The sequence below is a fragment of the Canis aureus genome, chromosome 19 (assembly GCF_053574225.1).
Source record: "Canis aureus isolate CA01 chromosome 19, VMU_Caureus_v.1.0, whole genome shotgun sequence".
NCBI classification, from domain to species: domain Eukaryota; kingdom Metazoa; phylum Chordata; class Mammalia; order Carnivora; family Canidae; genus Canis; species Canis aureus.
The window spans coordinates 15,491,706-15,508,149 of record NC_135629.1 but is presented as its reverse complement, the minus strand read 5'-3'; the positions used below and the strand labels follow the sequence as shown (position 1 = coordinate 15,508,149).

The 16,444-nt window shown below is 37.3% G+C and overlaps 1 protein-coding gene and 1 long non-coding RNA gene across 26 annotated transcripts in view; one reads left to right on the top strand and one right to left on the bottom strand.

Moving 5' to 3' along the window:
* Positions 1–16,444, top strand: part of CNTN4 (contactin 4) — a 927,650-nt gene that overhangs the window by 820,385 nt on the left and 90,821 nt on the right. The window lies entirely within an intron of this gene.
* LOC144289691 (uncharacterized) overlaps positions 1–16,444 on the bottom strand; it is a 172,076-nt gene that overhangs the window by 110,187 nt on the left and 45,445 nt on the right. For 6 of the 13 annotated variants that reach the window (XR_013357586.1, XR_013357574.1, XR_013357575.1 and 3 more), the window contains 2 exons: positions 13,437–13,566; positions 5,173–5,276 (listed from right to left, as the gene is read on the bottom strand). This is a non-coding gene — a long non-coding RNA (uncharacterized LOC144289691). Of the gene's footprint in view, positions 1–1,798; positions 2,057–5,172; positions 5,277–11,055; positions 11,345–13,436; positions 13,567–16,444 lie in introns of those variants that run through there. The other 7 variants (XR_013357581.1, XR_013357578.1, XR_013357584.1 and 4 more) reach the window with 4 other exon arrangements.

Below are 16,444 nucleotides of genomic sequence, written 5' to 3'. Positions count from 1 at the left end.
GAAAGTGATTGTCAGCCATCAGGGAAGACTCTTACATGCAGGTACTGGTTGTAGTCCTGCATCTGTATGTTTGAAATCCAATGCAGTCTAAAAACCAAAGAGATTTTTTTTTCTTTTTCCTTCTTATTAATTTATTTGTTTACTTTGGGCACTTTTGCAACAAATTCATTTGATGGCAGAAATAATCATGTAGGGAAGCCTGGGTTGCTCAGTGGTTGAGCATCTACCTTTGACTCAGGTCGTGATCCTGGAGTCCTGGGATCGAGTTCCACATCAGCCTGCTTCTCCCTTTGCCTATGTCTCTGACTCTCTGTGTCTCCATTTAGTAAATAAATAAAATCTTAAAAATAAAGAGAAAAGAAAGAAAGAAAGAAAGAAAGAAAGAAAGAAAGAAAGAAAGAAAGAAAGAAAGAAAGAAAGAAAAAGAAAGAAAGAAAGAAAGAAAGAAAGAAAGAAAGAAAGAAAGAAAGAGAAAGAAAGAAAGAATCATGTACTGGATTGCAAGGTAATGCATCAGACTTTTTTGGGAGATGTCATGTAAAATAAGCCATGTCCCAGAGTATGTTTCTAATAAAAGAAATCTGGAATTCTAGAACACAGCTTTCTTTGAGGGTTCTTGATAAGGGTTACACATTAGACCATTTAAAGAAGATAAACTGAATCTCAGTGATATGAAGTATCTTGCTTATGGGTAGACAGCTAATAAGCTCCTCTACTTGCTTTGTATTCACTTTAGACACGGTTTCTTCTTGCCACACCCTGGAGGGTCTTACATAGCCCAGCCGCTGCTTGTCTCTCTGACAATATCTGCCATTAGCCAGCTCTTTCATTTAGCTGTAACCACATAGGATTTATAGCTAATCAAAGATATCAGGCTTTTTTTTTCTGCCTCAGGGCCTTTGTGCTTGTTTCTCCCCCTGACTGAAACCCCCTTCTCATTGATCTTCAGTGGCCCGCTTCCTCTTGTCCTACATCTCAACTGACATGCTACTTCATTCAAAAAGACCTTGCTCCTATCATGAAAACCAAAAATGAGGATATCAGAAAGAGTTTGGATATTATGAAATTTATTTTATCTGCATAGCAACTAGTTTTTCTTTTTCCTGATAAGAGCATCTCAATCATTCTCTCAGGAAGTGCCTTTCCCCATTACTTGTAATCTTCCTGGATCTCTCAGTTCAAATGCTATTTCCTTACTGTTGGGGGCCGGGGGGGCGTTGGGCAGGCACAGGCTGAGCCAGCCAGACTCTCCCTCCTCAGGAATCAGAACTTTCCTATGGGCAGGGCATGGTTAGAGTAGAGTCATTCTGATGGCAGCTCCCTGGGGATACTGCCCCTTAGATTCTAATCTAGATCCCCAGAGCTACTACTGATTGCCCTTCTTCCTCAGCCCTGTTCAGGCTTTCCAGATTGTGAACTATCATATAATCCTTTCAATAAATTAACTGAAGTCCATTTCAGTTACATATAACCTAAACACTCTAACTGGTATAGGCAAACAGATGGATAATCTGCCACAAGATTTTTGTTGTTGTTTAAATCCACATAGAAAAAAAAAGAAGCAACTCTTTAATGGCATTTGGGCATTTATCTTAGTTCTTAAAATGATTACATCTTAACACATTCAAAGTAGACAACTTGCTAACTTGAATATCTATAACCTTCTGGGGGCAGTTTGAAACATTTTGCCTCACAGAAGCAGTTGCATTTGACTTAACCACACTTACCTACCTAAATACCTCATCCAGAAGAATGGGGCTGTTGAGCCGGTGAAGATGAAGGATTTCCTGGAAGTGTTACAAATGCATCTTCTCCAGAGAGCTCTTTTCTCAAAGAAGGAGAGCACACACTGGAGTGTAATGCTGCCCATTCCCATGGGCATGTACTTGGCATTCTGGTTATGACACTGGAATCTGTGAAGTTCCCTGGATGAAATCTTTTGGATGCCTTTGTGCAGACTCAGGTTATCTGGCATCTGTATCCTCACAGAATGAGTCATTGTATTTCTCTGCTTCATTGATTCTCGCTGAGGGAGATTTGGACAATGGTCCTGAACCTGCCAAATGAGTTTAGGAAGCCCCTAACACATCAGTAGCTTGTTATATAAGCATCTTGTGCTCAGCAGTTAGGCCTGCCACTGTCTGTGATGAGCACGTTCCCATCCCAATGACAGCCAGATGGGGTCCTTTGCCCACTTCTATGCATGACATTAGAGCTCAGAGATGTTGCAATAGACCTTCTTCAGCAAAATGAGTGCCTTTTGCCCTAACAGCACTAGGATAGCATTGGGGCACAATATCAAAGGCAACATGTGACCCCGTCCCGTCGGAGGTTCTCATTTGAGTTCCCCTGACAGTTCCTTCTGGCGGTGAAGGGATAAAAGATGCCCCACCATTCTTGGATGAATTGGTTTGAAGTTTGCATGAAGGCCTTACCAAATCCTTAGATGACCTAATCTTTATTTTAATAGCCCATGCACTCTTCTTTTATAGCATTTGAGGTTATAGTTACTGGTTTCCACTCTGTCTCCTGGAAAGAATTACCTGTCTTGGTCATGGTATCTCAAGCACTTAACACAGTATTTGGCGCTTAATAGATAATAAATATAAATATTTATTTATAATTTCTCACCAGGAAACTTTCAGTCCTTCATATGTATATATCAGAATAACAAATTTGGCTCATTTCTCTATAACAGTTCCATTTATTACTTTCATTACAAATCCTCTATTGCAAGTGTCAAAATTATAATATGTATGAATGTATGCCTTTAGTAACTTTACCTTTAAAATGCTATTTTAAAATGGAGTTTTGTTTTGGAATGCCAGGATTTTAATCCCCAAACTAGCCACATGGGTCCCTGCGCTAGGGGTGCCTAGAGCAAATGGGTGGACTACAGGAAACTCTACAGACTTAACATCGGCTATGGCAAGACCCAAGAGGTTCCCAACTCTATACCTATGTGCCTGGCAGGTTCTGGGAGTCACCCAGAAAGGCTAGATGTTAACCCTGGCTTGAAGCCCCACATCTTGGAGAGAAGTCCTGCTGCCCCTGCAGTAGAGAGCTTCTTAAAGCAGAGGTAGAAAAGGAGAAGAGAAAGCATAAGAACTACTTTTTTTTTTTTTCCCCAAACTAGCCATATCCAAAGCCTTAGTCAGATGGTGTCATAGATATAGATGGGGCCTGTCCAGGCTCACAGCTTCCCATGGTATTTTGAACAGTTAGTCCCAAAATCTCTTGCAAGCAGGCACAATTGCAGGGCCATGAAAAGGACTAGATGTGTGGAATGGAGTCCAGAGGCCCAGTTTTGCCACCTATTTAGCCTTAAACACTTAAGGCTTAATTCTTGTCTTTAAAATAGACTAAATAAGAAATATCTGTGGTGTTCTGGTAAGACTTCATTAGATGAAAAAGTGCTGGGGCAGTCCGGGTGGCTCAGTGGTTTAGCGCCGCATTGGGCTCCCTGCATGGAGCCTGCTTCTCCCTCTGCCTGTGTTTCTGCCTCTCTCTCTCCCCCTCTCTGTGTCTCTCATGAATAAATAAATAAAATCTTTAAAAAAAAGATGAAAAAGTGCTTTATAAATGGTAAAGCTTTCTGGAGGCTTTATTCTATAGATTGCAAATCTACACATATTTTTTACAAAAATGAAGTTACGATGTACCTATTTTATGACGTGACTTATTTATTTAAGGTATATAGTAGATATCATTCCATAATGTAAATATAGAACATATTTTAATTTTTATGGCTCAATCATATGGCAAAATATGATTTTGTTAAGTCACTACAAATAGTAGTTTTCAATGTTTCAGTATCTTCTTGAGAAACACTGTTTAACTTGCTGCATGAAGTTTACATCAACCACAGCAAGACTAGGATTCTGATTGAGAATTGCAGTAGAAATTAAGGGAATTTCTAAGCAGCCATATTTTGGGCACTTCCAACAGCATGGTTACAGTAACCACTATCATTATCAAGTTCTGATATATACTAGGTGTTTTACATACACTGGGTCTAAATCTCTCCAAAGTATTCCAGCTCATTATTATTATGCTCATTTTATACTTGACAGAACTAAAGCTTATCAAAATTAACTAACCTACTGATAGCCCTACAGGGTAAGTGGCAAAGCCAGAATTCATTTATAGATTTATTTGACTTCAAAACACAACGTCCATCATATCAATATCTCATGAGATCTCAAACTCAACATACCCAGATCTGACCTCATCACCTCACCCTGCCCTCAAATGCATCCCAACTGTGCACCTCATTTCTAGCAGACTACCCTAATGAGAAAACTTTCCTTCCACTGCCCTGAAACCACTCTTGTTAAGGTTAATGACCTGTGATTAACAAATCTCATGGTCAGTACTCATTCTTCAATTTGGCCTCTCAGCAGCATTTGATACACAGTGGATCACACCTCCCATTATAAAAGTCTTACTTTACTTACTATCCAGGATGTTGGGTTTCCTTCTACACTCCGGCCTCTCTTCTCAGTGATCTGGTGTATTCTCATCTCTACAACCTCTAAACTGACCCAGTGCCCAGTGTTGGGACCTCTTCTCTATCTCCTCTTCCTAGGTGTCTTATCTTCATTTAGTCTATAGCCTGATAAGCTATCTAAATGCTGGGCAAATCCAAGTTTAGATCATCAGCCCAGACTTCTTCCAAAAACTCCAGAGTGGTATATTTAATAGTCTATTCAACATCTACCTAGGTTTTTGCTATCTATCCTTGTCACAAAAGTTCTAAGTCCAATATGTAAAATGTTTTTCCCATCAATGAAAGCTGAGAAAAAGCTGTCAGGCTTTGTTGGGCCTATTGATTTGAATGACATCTTCTCCAAACCACCCTGAGGAATTCATTGATTAATACAGTCATTACTTCATCAATTTATTCACTCAAATATTTAGTAATAACATCACATGCCAAGTACTACAGTAAGATTCTAGATAAAAATTTTAGAACCATTTATCTAAGCAATAAGGAATTCTAAATTAAATTGATAACTTTGGAATTGCCTTTAGTTTCTATAATACACAGTAAAAGGAAGAGTTTTGAATTGCTCATTCCCAAATTCACTTTTCTAAAATATGCATAATTCTTTCCAAAATGGAGATTTATTTGGATGTCATAAAAGATAATTACAGCTTTATAAAACTGACCTGAGGGAGATTGAGTTTTCATTCAGAAACCTTAACTTGATTGCCTACACATCACCCAGCATACTCTGGTCCCTCTGCTTGATGTCATTATGTCAGCTTGTCTTCTAGAGAGAAAGAGGAAACTTCACCGAAATGAACAAGGTCTTTCACCTTCTCCCTTTGGGTTACATGAAGAAGCTATTTATGAGAGTTGTCCCCCGGTGCCCATTGGGAACTTGCAAAAGATCAATTACTACAGATGGACAGTATGTCTGGTCTTTCTCCCCCCTTTCCACATATTAAATTGTCACTATGTCAAATGTCTTGTCATCAAATATGGTGCTGCAAGGAAATTGCAATTATATTTATCAGTTTTTTTCTCTGACCTTTGGATTTCATTCAGTCTACAGAGAATCCCTCTAGGTGGTTCAGAGAACATGTGTCATCCAAATCAATAGGCCAACAACACCAGACTCCTTCCTCTTTTCACTGAGGGGGAAAGCTGTTCATGTATTAGATTCAGAACTTTTTATGCCTAGGATGAATAGCAAAGACCTATGGCTTCAGTGCATTTAATCTTGTAGTGTAATAACATTATAGTCATGTAGTCTAGGTCTAGTGAGTAATTACAATAATACCATATGGAGTTTTCTAGTGTTTTCATCCTCTGTGCCTGTACTAATTTTGAGCTTGTCTCTGGATGGTTTTGTTTAGATTTTAAAATCTTGGCTTTTGTTTTCTAATTATTTTCTCTCACCACAAGAATTCCTACTGTCAGAATTCAGCAGGTTGTAAAACTGATGTTTAACCATACACCCTCTCCCTCCCCACATCACTTGGAATATTTTGAGGGGACTCCTGGCAGATAACAGCAGGTAGGTTCTCCAGCGGTGCAATCTAATTTTAATATTGGCGAAAGCAGAACTCATCAAGAAGGCAAATCTGCCATGAAAAGTCTTATAAAACATTCCAAAATTAAATGGACCATTACAAAATAGTAGGCAGAGGAGAGACAGCCAGGTGCTCACCAAAATCTAATAGCTGAACTTTAAAAGTCACACATAATGAGCAGACTAGATGCAAAATCCACCTTAAAGATAAAATATTCCTCAAGACTCAAGTCTGAAATACATATAAATCGTATTTACTAGCATGACTCAGCTATCACCACAGTAAATGATTCCTGCATGGATTAGTCAAGTGGAGTATATTAGACCACTTCTCATTGCAAGTGACAAAATAAACATAGACTCAGCTGGTCTTTCCATCATGTTGACTCTTTCTCCTCATGGCCAAAAATGGCTGCAGCAGCTCCAGACCTTAAAACTGTAGACATTTAATTACAGAAGGAAATAAGAATTATTTTCCACAAAGTCCCAGAACAGGCTCACTGCAGATCATTGACTCAGATTGGGTCATGTGATCATCCCTAACCAGTCACTATGACCAGAAAACATTAAATTCTGTGATCATTATAACCCTGAGTCCCATGTTTCACTCTAAGGTTTAGTAGTGAAACCTAACAAAATCATATGGCTGAGACTAGAAGAGGAGTGCATTTTCAAATGGCTATTTTTAGAGTTAGAACCAGTGGATGCTAGGCACAACTGCCTATACAAGAAGGTATGGAAGATAGGGTGGAGAAGTTTGAACCCATGTGCATAGTGGTGGGAACATAAAATGATGCAGCCACTATGAAAAAAAAAAGTATGGAGATTTCTCAAATTTAAAATAAGATACCACGTGATCTAGAAATTACACTAATAGGTATATCTTCAAAAGAACTGAAACAGGGACTCAAACAGGTTAACTAAGAAAAAAAAAGGACACAAATCACCAATATCAAAAATGAAAAATGTTATCCAAAATATACAAAGAACCTTAAAACTCAACCAGAAGAAAACAAAAAACCCAACTTTAATGAGCCAAAGGCCTTAACATACAAGAAAAAGACCTACAAATGGCAAATAATCAAATGAAAATATGCTCCACATTAAATGTCATCAGAAAAATGCAGATTACAACAATAATGAGATAATACTACACTATAATGGCCAAAATCTCGAATATAACAAATCTAAATGCTGGTGAGGATTTGAAGCAACAGTAACTCTCTTTCATTACTGGAGTGAATGAAAAAATTGTGCAGCCACTTTGAAAGATAGTTAGTGGTTTCTTACAAAACTAAACACGCTCTTACCAAATGATCAACTAATTCCACTCCTTGGTATTTACTCAGAGGAGCTTAAAACTTAAACCTACGCAAAAACCTGTGCACAAATGTTTATAGCGCCTTTATTCATAATTACCAAAACTTGGAAGCAACAAAGATACCTTCAGTTGTAGGCTAATGGATAAACTATACATCCAGATAATGGGATATTACTTATTGCAAAAAATAAATGAACTACCAAGCCATGAAAAAACATAGAAGAACATTAGTTAATTGTGTATTGCTAAGTCAAAAACGCCAAAATGAATAGCTACACAATTGTGATTCCAACTACATGATATTGTGGAAAAGGCAAAACTATGGAGAGTAAAAAGATCATTGGTTGCCAGGGTGTCAGACTATAGGAATTCACCAGCATAACTCAGACTGTTAAATCCTCATAGCAACCAGCCTAGCATTTTCTCTGCTACCTTGGCAATGCAGTCCTTTAAGCTTTATTGTAAACAATCTGTATTTTTTTTTAATTACCCCTGTCATTACTTCCCCTGGTACAACTGTGAGTGATAAAAGGAAGACAGATATTGAGTCTATCTCAAGAAGCATACAAAATATAAACATTATAATACACTGTAGAGAGCAAGAACTCTATTTTTTTTTAAGATTTATTTTTTTATTTGATGGAGGGGTGCAGAGGGAGAGTAAGAGAATCTCAAGGGAGAGGAATCTCAAGGGAATCTCAACTCAAGGGAATCTCAACTCAAAGGAATCTCAAGGGAGAAGAGAATCTCAAGAATCTCAGAGAAATAAATAAAAATGTGTTTATTTATTTTAGAGAGCAGAAGAGAGAGAGGCAGAGGGACAGGAAGAAAATCTCAAGAGAGCCTGAGGCGGGGCTTGATCTCACACCTTGAAATTGTGACCTGAACCAAAACCAAGAGTCAGATGCTCAACAGACTGAGCCACCAGGTGCCCCAAAAGCAGGAAATCCCTTAAGAAACACTGAAATCAAGGGCTGAAAGAATGAAGGGGAAGCAGAAAGAAATTCAAGATGGGAGAATCAGAACAGTCTTCATAAAAGAGAGAACACCTAAGAGGTGCCTTACATGACAAGGAAGCAGTACATTTGTGCAGGAGGGTGTGGTGAGGTATTCCATGCATTCCAGGAGTAAAGTGAATCAATTAAAACTAGAGCTAGGGAATATAAATTTTATGAACTTCCAGATTCCTGCATAACTTCAGAGCAACTGGCATAAAGATGAAAAAGCCATTTCATTGATTAGTTATTTTGCCCAAACAACTTGTTTGACAAAAATTAATCTCCTTATGGAACAGAAGAGTCAGCAGTCATTTGATTATCCATACATACACCTACAGATAAAGTCACACATGTAATGAGAGCAGGTAAGGCATTAATTGAAATCAGAGCTCTCAGTGTCTTTGCCAGAGCCTTTCTCTGGATCACAGTGCATAAAATATATAAGTACTTATAGTTAGCTATAAACTATTCCTTTGTGCATTGGAATAGATATCATTACAGGAATGACTACAGCAATATCTTGACATCAAGAAAAGAATACAATCCTTTGAAGTCCTTTTAGGTCCAGGAAATTAGCTTCTAGGGGGAAATATTTTAAAAACAAGAAGTTGGGTAATATTCTCAAAGCAAATTTTCAGGAGGCAGTATATTTCAGTTATGTCCACAATATCTGTAGAGGACCTGTAAAAAGCTCTTTAAAATTATAACTACCTAATCATATTTCAATATGGTGGGACCAGAAAATTCTCAAGTCTATACAAGCTGTTTGTGAATTCTTCAGAATGGTTATAATTTTGATAGCCCTTTTCACATTTAGTCCTCTCTACTAACTGTGTGAAAATCATTGAGGAGCTATCTCTTGGATTAGAATTGGTATATACAAGTCTAATTATTATTTTTAAATAAATCATTTTCTTACCATTAGATGGAATATCTAGTCCATACCACATTTAATTGAGAGAATTGATCCTTTATTTTGGGACCGATGTTAATTTGTGAGTGACTGATTTATCAAAAAGAAATCTTCAACTCATTAGAAATCATTTGGGATCTATAGAAATCTTTTGGTTTCCTCCAGAGGTAAATTCCCCCAAAGACTTTTAACACCTATTAATTCTTTGTCTCACAAGTTTGAGAGCATGCTGTCAGTTCAGAGAAAATGGATAAGAAAATGTTAAAACCAGCTTAAATAACTTTCTAGTTCTATTTAACTTTGGTATAACTTCAATGAAAATATTTCAAGTCAGCATTTCAAATTCAACTGCCAAGGCTCAGGTAATATTTCCTGGACTCAATCATATGGGCATGAAACACTGCAGCTATATCTTCAAAGTCCTTTGAAAATCTGTCTCATGATATCTTTAGAAGAAAATATTCCAAAATGAAATGAAGAACTTCATTTTCAGCTGAATTTTCTCTACATCTGTCACCTTCTTAGGTGTGGGTTCTGAATTTTAAAATATTTCTCTTTTGAACCTGTAGATGCTAAAAGGCTACATCCCTAGTGAAAATTGGTTTGAGATAATTCCCTGAAAAACTTTTGTTGAGGTGTACAGTTGTCACTTTGATTCACATAGAACCAGGAGGATGTAATAAGTAATAATGACTAATGCCCCTTTAAAAGATAAAGCTTCTCTGTTTTCTCTTGTTCACAGGTGTTTTAAATGTCTGTAGGTACTTTATGAAAACTGCTCATGCCTTAAATAAATATAAGTATTCCTTTTTGGTACTATACTGTCTCTCTGAAAAACAAAAATCATTGAGGCAACTTACATTGCAGGCTATATACAATAAGACTTATATAAACAGTAAGACCATGTATAAGGGAAATGAATACATTAATAATGATTTAGCTAAGTAAATATTAATATTTTGAGCTTCCTAGTATTCTAAGCCAAAAGGGAAAACAGTGAGCTACTATAAAGTTCATTATCTCAAGAATATTCTTGAAAAAAAAAAAAAACTTCCTCTTGATAATAAATTTACTACTTGAACCTAGTAGCAGATTGACTGCAGTAATGTCTCCAGTTTTTTTACTTTGCCTATATCCATGCCCTTTGGCAATGCCTTCCCACTTTGATTCTGGGCTTGGCCATGTGACTTGCTTTGGCCTGTGCACTATTAGTAATATTGATGCAAGCAGATACTTTAAAACATGCTTGTTTAAAGTATGTTGGCTCTGGGTGGCTCAGGGGTTGAGCATCTGCCTTCCGCTCCGGTCATGATCCCAAGGTTCTGGGATCAAGTCCCACATCAGGCTCCCCACAGGGAGCCTGCTTCTCCCTCTGCCTGTGTCTCTGCCTCTCTGTGTCTCTCATTAATAAATAATACAATCTTTAAAAAAAAAAAAAAACATGCTTGTACATTGGAGCCTTTCTGCCACTGCTTTTCAAAACCTGTCATTGCCATGCAAATACAACAGTAAAGGAAGCCTGCTGGATAAGGGAGAGACACATGGCCCAGTCACCCCTGTCACCCCAAGCAACATTTAGCTGACCTGCAAACTCATGAGCAATTATACTTGTTGTTTTAAGCAGCTAAGCTGAGGAATTATTTGTTATGCAGTGATAACTAACTGATACAGATCATCATACAAGGGATATTTAGTAATGCATTGGATGGTGTCTTGCATGGTAGTTTTTCAGCAACTACAGAAATATCTTCAATATAACAAATGATAATCCTTGAAAACATATCTTACATAAAAATAAACATACTTTTTATTTGACTCAGTGACCACTATTTAAAATGTTTGAATTCCTGCTGGAGATAGCATACCTCTGAACCAAACCACCTTGTCATTAGAAAATAGCCATTCTTTCAGTCATGCACAGCAACCATAATTATTGGATGGGTAAGCAAAGGCTATTCTGACTCTCTTCAAGGCTGTAAATGAGGCCTGGAGACAATGAAATTACCAGACAGTGGTTTAGCCATGGTGTCCTGCTCCAAGGGTGAAAACAAAGCCATCTGCACACAATAACCTTTGGGAAACATTTTATAAAGGTAAATTAGTCTTTAAAAAAGTGTCCTTTTTCAATCCAGTTGATACTTGAAAATTTTGCATTTCTACTTTTAATGGCACTTCTTATAAAAATCTGTTCTCTTGGGATCCCTGGGTGGCGCAGCGGTTTGGCGCCTGCCTTTGGCCCAGGGCGCGATCCTGGAGACCCGGGATCGAGTCCCACGTCGGGCTCCTGGTGCATGGAGCCTGCTTCTCCCTCTGCCTGTGTCTCTGCCTCTCTCTCTCTCTCTGTGACTATCATAAATAAATAAATTAATTAATTAAAAAAAAAATCTGTTCTCTTATTCTTCTTCATCAAAGTCTATTTCAGCTTGCAAAAACATGCCAAAGACAATTAATTTGAAAACTTAAGTTATACAAAAGATGTCATTTGAATCCCAAGAATTATTGAACCTTTGAACCTTAAAAATCACTTAGGCCATTCCCTTCTGTTTCCTCAATTCCTTCCAATAAAGGCCTAACTTGTCTAGCTCTCTTCTGCTAAAAAAAAAGAAAAAAAGAAAAAAAAAAAAAAAAAAGAAGAGAAAGAAAACACCAGTAATAGAAACTCATGCCTTTTCATGGAGACTAGTCCCCCTTAGGGAATTTTTATTTATTAAAATGTTTATCCATAAAAAGAGTTTATATCTTTTAGTTTTAAGCCAGCTTCCCGGTGTGGTACAGGAGAAATCCAAGCTTTCTTTCTATACATTCTTCCAAATATTTGAAGACAGCAGCTCTCCTTACCTCAGGTTCACCCAAGTCCTTTGTTTGCCCAGCTAAATGTGTCAGCGTTCTTTGGTTGCAATTAACAGAAATAACTCTAGCTAACTCAAGCAAACAAGAATTTTATTGGAAGGATATGAGGGACTTAAAAAATCCATGGAAGAAGCAGGTTTAAAACTAAATGGGCCCAAGGTAGCTCCCTGGGGCTAGGAAATAGGAAATGCAGAAGCTGTTTCTTTTACAGGAATAGTTTGATCAGGCTGTCACTGCTGACTTAACCTCCAATTATGTTAAGGCTCTTTGTCCTGCTATTCTAGAGGAACATGGTTATAAATAAGGTGGCATTTGTGCCAGGGCACAGAGGAAGAGGGAGCCCCTGACTATGGCCCCACCACATTGGATCCAGTGGCAAAAGATGTCCTCAAAAGAAAATGTTAATCAAAAAGGACAATGGATGCTAGATAGTCAAAAAACAACAGACACAGATGTTGAGCACCATTCTTTCATTCTCATGTGAAGAGGCATTAGGTCCCATCTCTCTTCTTCCCACGGGTCATCTAACATCCTGGGCTGTTCTCTTCTTGCACGGTGTTTAGTATGATCAGCGTAGAGTGGAGTAGGGCTAACCTTTCCCGCATTCTGGATGCTGTGTATCTATTAATGCAACCTACAATTATGTTCACATTCTTGGCAATCTCATCATTCCATTGATTCACGCTGAGTATAAGTCACCTGAAATTTAGTAATTACTTTTCTCACTGTTCCTCTAGTCTATGCTATGTTTTATTCCATCATGAGCATATCTTTTCCTCTTCCAGTATACACTCTTCCGCTTTCTGTTACCTCCTTGTTTCTCTTGGTTAACTGTTTTGCTTCAGATCTCAGTGGCATCATTTACTTAGACCCCATCCCCCTTATTATAAACTCTTATAATGAATACCATGTACTTCTCCTTTATAGCAGCTATTATGACATAATTTTACATTTATACATATCATTTGTCTTCACATTTTGTAGAAATAAATTCTAAATCTCTTACTAGATGACCTACCCAAGCTTTAGCAACCAAACTTATCTTTTATCTCACTAGCCTTCTTTCTGTTCCTGGAGCACACAAATCTATCATATTAGTGTCTGTACTTTATTCTTAGTGCATATTGCTCAACTGAATTATCACATTCATATATTTGCTTTATTGTTTATTACCCCCTAAAATTTAAGCTCCTGGAGAACAGTGACATTATTTGTCTTATTTACTGCTATATACTCAATACCCAGAAGATTTCAGAGACCATACTGAATACTCAAGAACTATTTGTTGAATTAATGAATGTAAGAATAGTTACCTGTAGAATAAATGATCTTAATCCAAAGAGTGTATGTTCCATGAGGCCAGAACTTCATCAGCTTGGCTCACCTTTCTAGTGCCTTTCTAGTGCAGTGCCAGACATACAATAAGTTCTTCTTACACATCTCCTTAACAAATGAAAGAATATCATATTTTCACTATTAATACATTAGATGACCTTCATAGAGACATTTATATTTATCCCTATTAACTGTAATTTACTATAATATTCAGCCTAACATTCCAGATGATGGAGATCATTTAGGAATTTGATTGTCATCCAAAATGTGGTTTCTGCCTCATGATAGGACTCTGACTGATTCTCAACTTTGTGTCATCTGGAAAGCAATTAGCATGTTATCTTTGCCCTCATCCAAGTGGTCAACAATCTTATTGGAGAAATTTGGCCACTATCAAGATTGCATCAATGTAAGAAAATTAGACCAGGAACTAGCAATATTCTAGTCCCATCAATTAGTTTTGAGCGTTTAGTGTGAATAAATCAGACTCATTTCCCATCAAATTGACTTAGTAATTGTGTTGACTCTTTCATCCATCATCATCTGAGAATTGAAAGACTTGAGTTAAAATTCCAAGTCTGCTAATAAGTAGTTTAATGTTTCTCTAATTTTAAGGAGCATGCGAATATCTAGAAATCTTATTAAAAGAAAGACTTTGATTCAGAAGGTCTAGGCTAAAGTCTGATATTCTGTAATTCTTACAAGCACCCAGATATTACAGTGCTGCTGATCCATGGACCAGACTTTGAGTAAGGACCAGGTAATCCTGGCTAATAATGATAAACACCATCCCTTCCCCTATGTTCACCAGTTTTGTTTCTAAAATTCTACATATTAGTGAAATCATAAGAGGAGAAAAAATAAAATAATAAAATAAAATAAAATAAAATAAAATAAAAACAGAGAGGGAGACAAACCATAAGAGACTCTTAATTACGAGAAACAGAGGATTACTGGAGGGGGTACAAACAAGGGGGATGTGGTAACTGGGTGATGATATTAAGGAGGGCAAGTGATATGATGAGCACTGAGTGTTATATGCAACTGATGAATCACTAAATAATACCCCTGAAACTAACAATACACTATATGTTAACTAACTTGTATTTAAATAAAATCTAAAATAATAATAATAATAATAATAATAATAATCACCAGACTTATACAAGTATAGCACTTTGCAGTCTTCAAAGCACTTTTTGGTAAATTAATTTTTTAAAAATCACTACAATAACCCAATGTTTCATTTATAAAGAAACCAAGGCTTAGGGATCCCTGGGTGGCACAGCGGTTTGGCGCCTGCCTTTGGCCCGGGGCGTGATCCTGAGACCCGGGATTGAATCCCATGTCAGGCTCCCGGTGCATGGAGCCTGCTTCTCCCTCTGCCTATGTCTCTGCCTCTCTTTCTCTCTGTGTGACTATCATAAAAAAATAAAAATTAAAAAAAAAAGAAGAAAAGAAACCAAGGCTTAGAAAACTTGTGATTTGTCTATAATTGAATATCTAGTTAAATAGCACAACTGAATATTTAACCATGTTTCTCCAAAAACAGTGATTGTTCCACTTTACACAGGACTTCATGTCACCTCTCTGGGCCTCATTCATTCGTTCATCCAAAATGAATTTACTTATGCTTCTCTACACATCAGGCACTGTAATAGGGGCTGAGGATATGGAAATGAATGAAGCAAAGGTCATACTATGGTTTTTGACTTGCAGATTGAGTGTCCCCTCCTAACAGTAATATTCTATGATTATATAAAAGTGTTCCATATTTACAAAATGTAATTATAGAATGAAGGCATTATCTTAGGCATCATTTTCTACCTGCACGGCCTCAAAATTAATAAACTCAAATTTAGCTGATTATTACCTCTATATAAAACTTCTTCCCATATTCTCTGATTGCAATCAAGCATGTCTGAACCTTCATTCATTCCCCATTCACATCCATCCAATCAGTACCCAATTCTCCTTCTAAATTGTCCTTCTGTGCTTTTTTTTTTTTTTTTTTTTTTTTTTTTTTGTGGCCATCTTGGCCACTGCTGCCTTAGTTCATGTTCTTTGTATCTCTTGTCTAGTCTAACAGCATCCAATTGCAGTTTCTGTAATGATGGAAATATCCTGTATCTGCTCTGTCCAATATGGTAGCCTCTTGCTATATGCAGCTAATGAGCACTAGAAAGGTAGCTAATGTAACTAACAGACTGAGATTTAAATTTCATTATATTTTAATTAATTTGAATTTAAGTAGCCATATATGCTTAGTAGCTATCTCATGGACAGCATACATCTGGACTCCTGTGGGAATTTCCTACGAGGTTTCATTGCCTTCCATCTTGTACTCAAAGTCATTTCTTCATTCATTCATCAGTGTGATCTTTCTAAAATGCAAATCCTATGGTATCCCTTCCATACCTTAAATCCCTTTACCTAGCATAAAGTCTTTGCTTCTTTTTTTTTTAAGATCTTATTTATTTATTTATTTATCTATTTATTTATTTATTTATTTATGAGAGAGACAGTGTGCCCATGCATGCACAAGTAGGGGAAAGGGCAGAGGGGAGGGAGAGGAGAGAATCCCAAGCAGACTCTGAATTGAACCTGGAGCCCGAAGGGGGCTCAATTTCATAACCCTAAGATCATGACCTGAGGCAAAACCAAGAGTCCAGTGCTCAACCTTAGTAAGCCACTCAAGTGCCCCTAAAGTCTTTGCTTCTAACAAGACTTACAGGACTCTGTGACCTAGGCCTTTGCTGAATCCTCTAGACCCTTCTGACTCAGAATGAACGCCTGACCAGAATGTATCGCCTTTCTGCATAATCTCCTTTCAACATATGTATAGAACTCCTACATATCCTTGAAGAATCATTGTGTGTCCATGAAAACCTTTCATAATTCACTCCCACCAAGGACCTCCACTATATATTTTCAGAATACCCTATGACTACATATATCCTCTGAGTTAACCACATTATCTAATCTG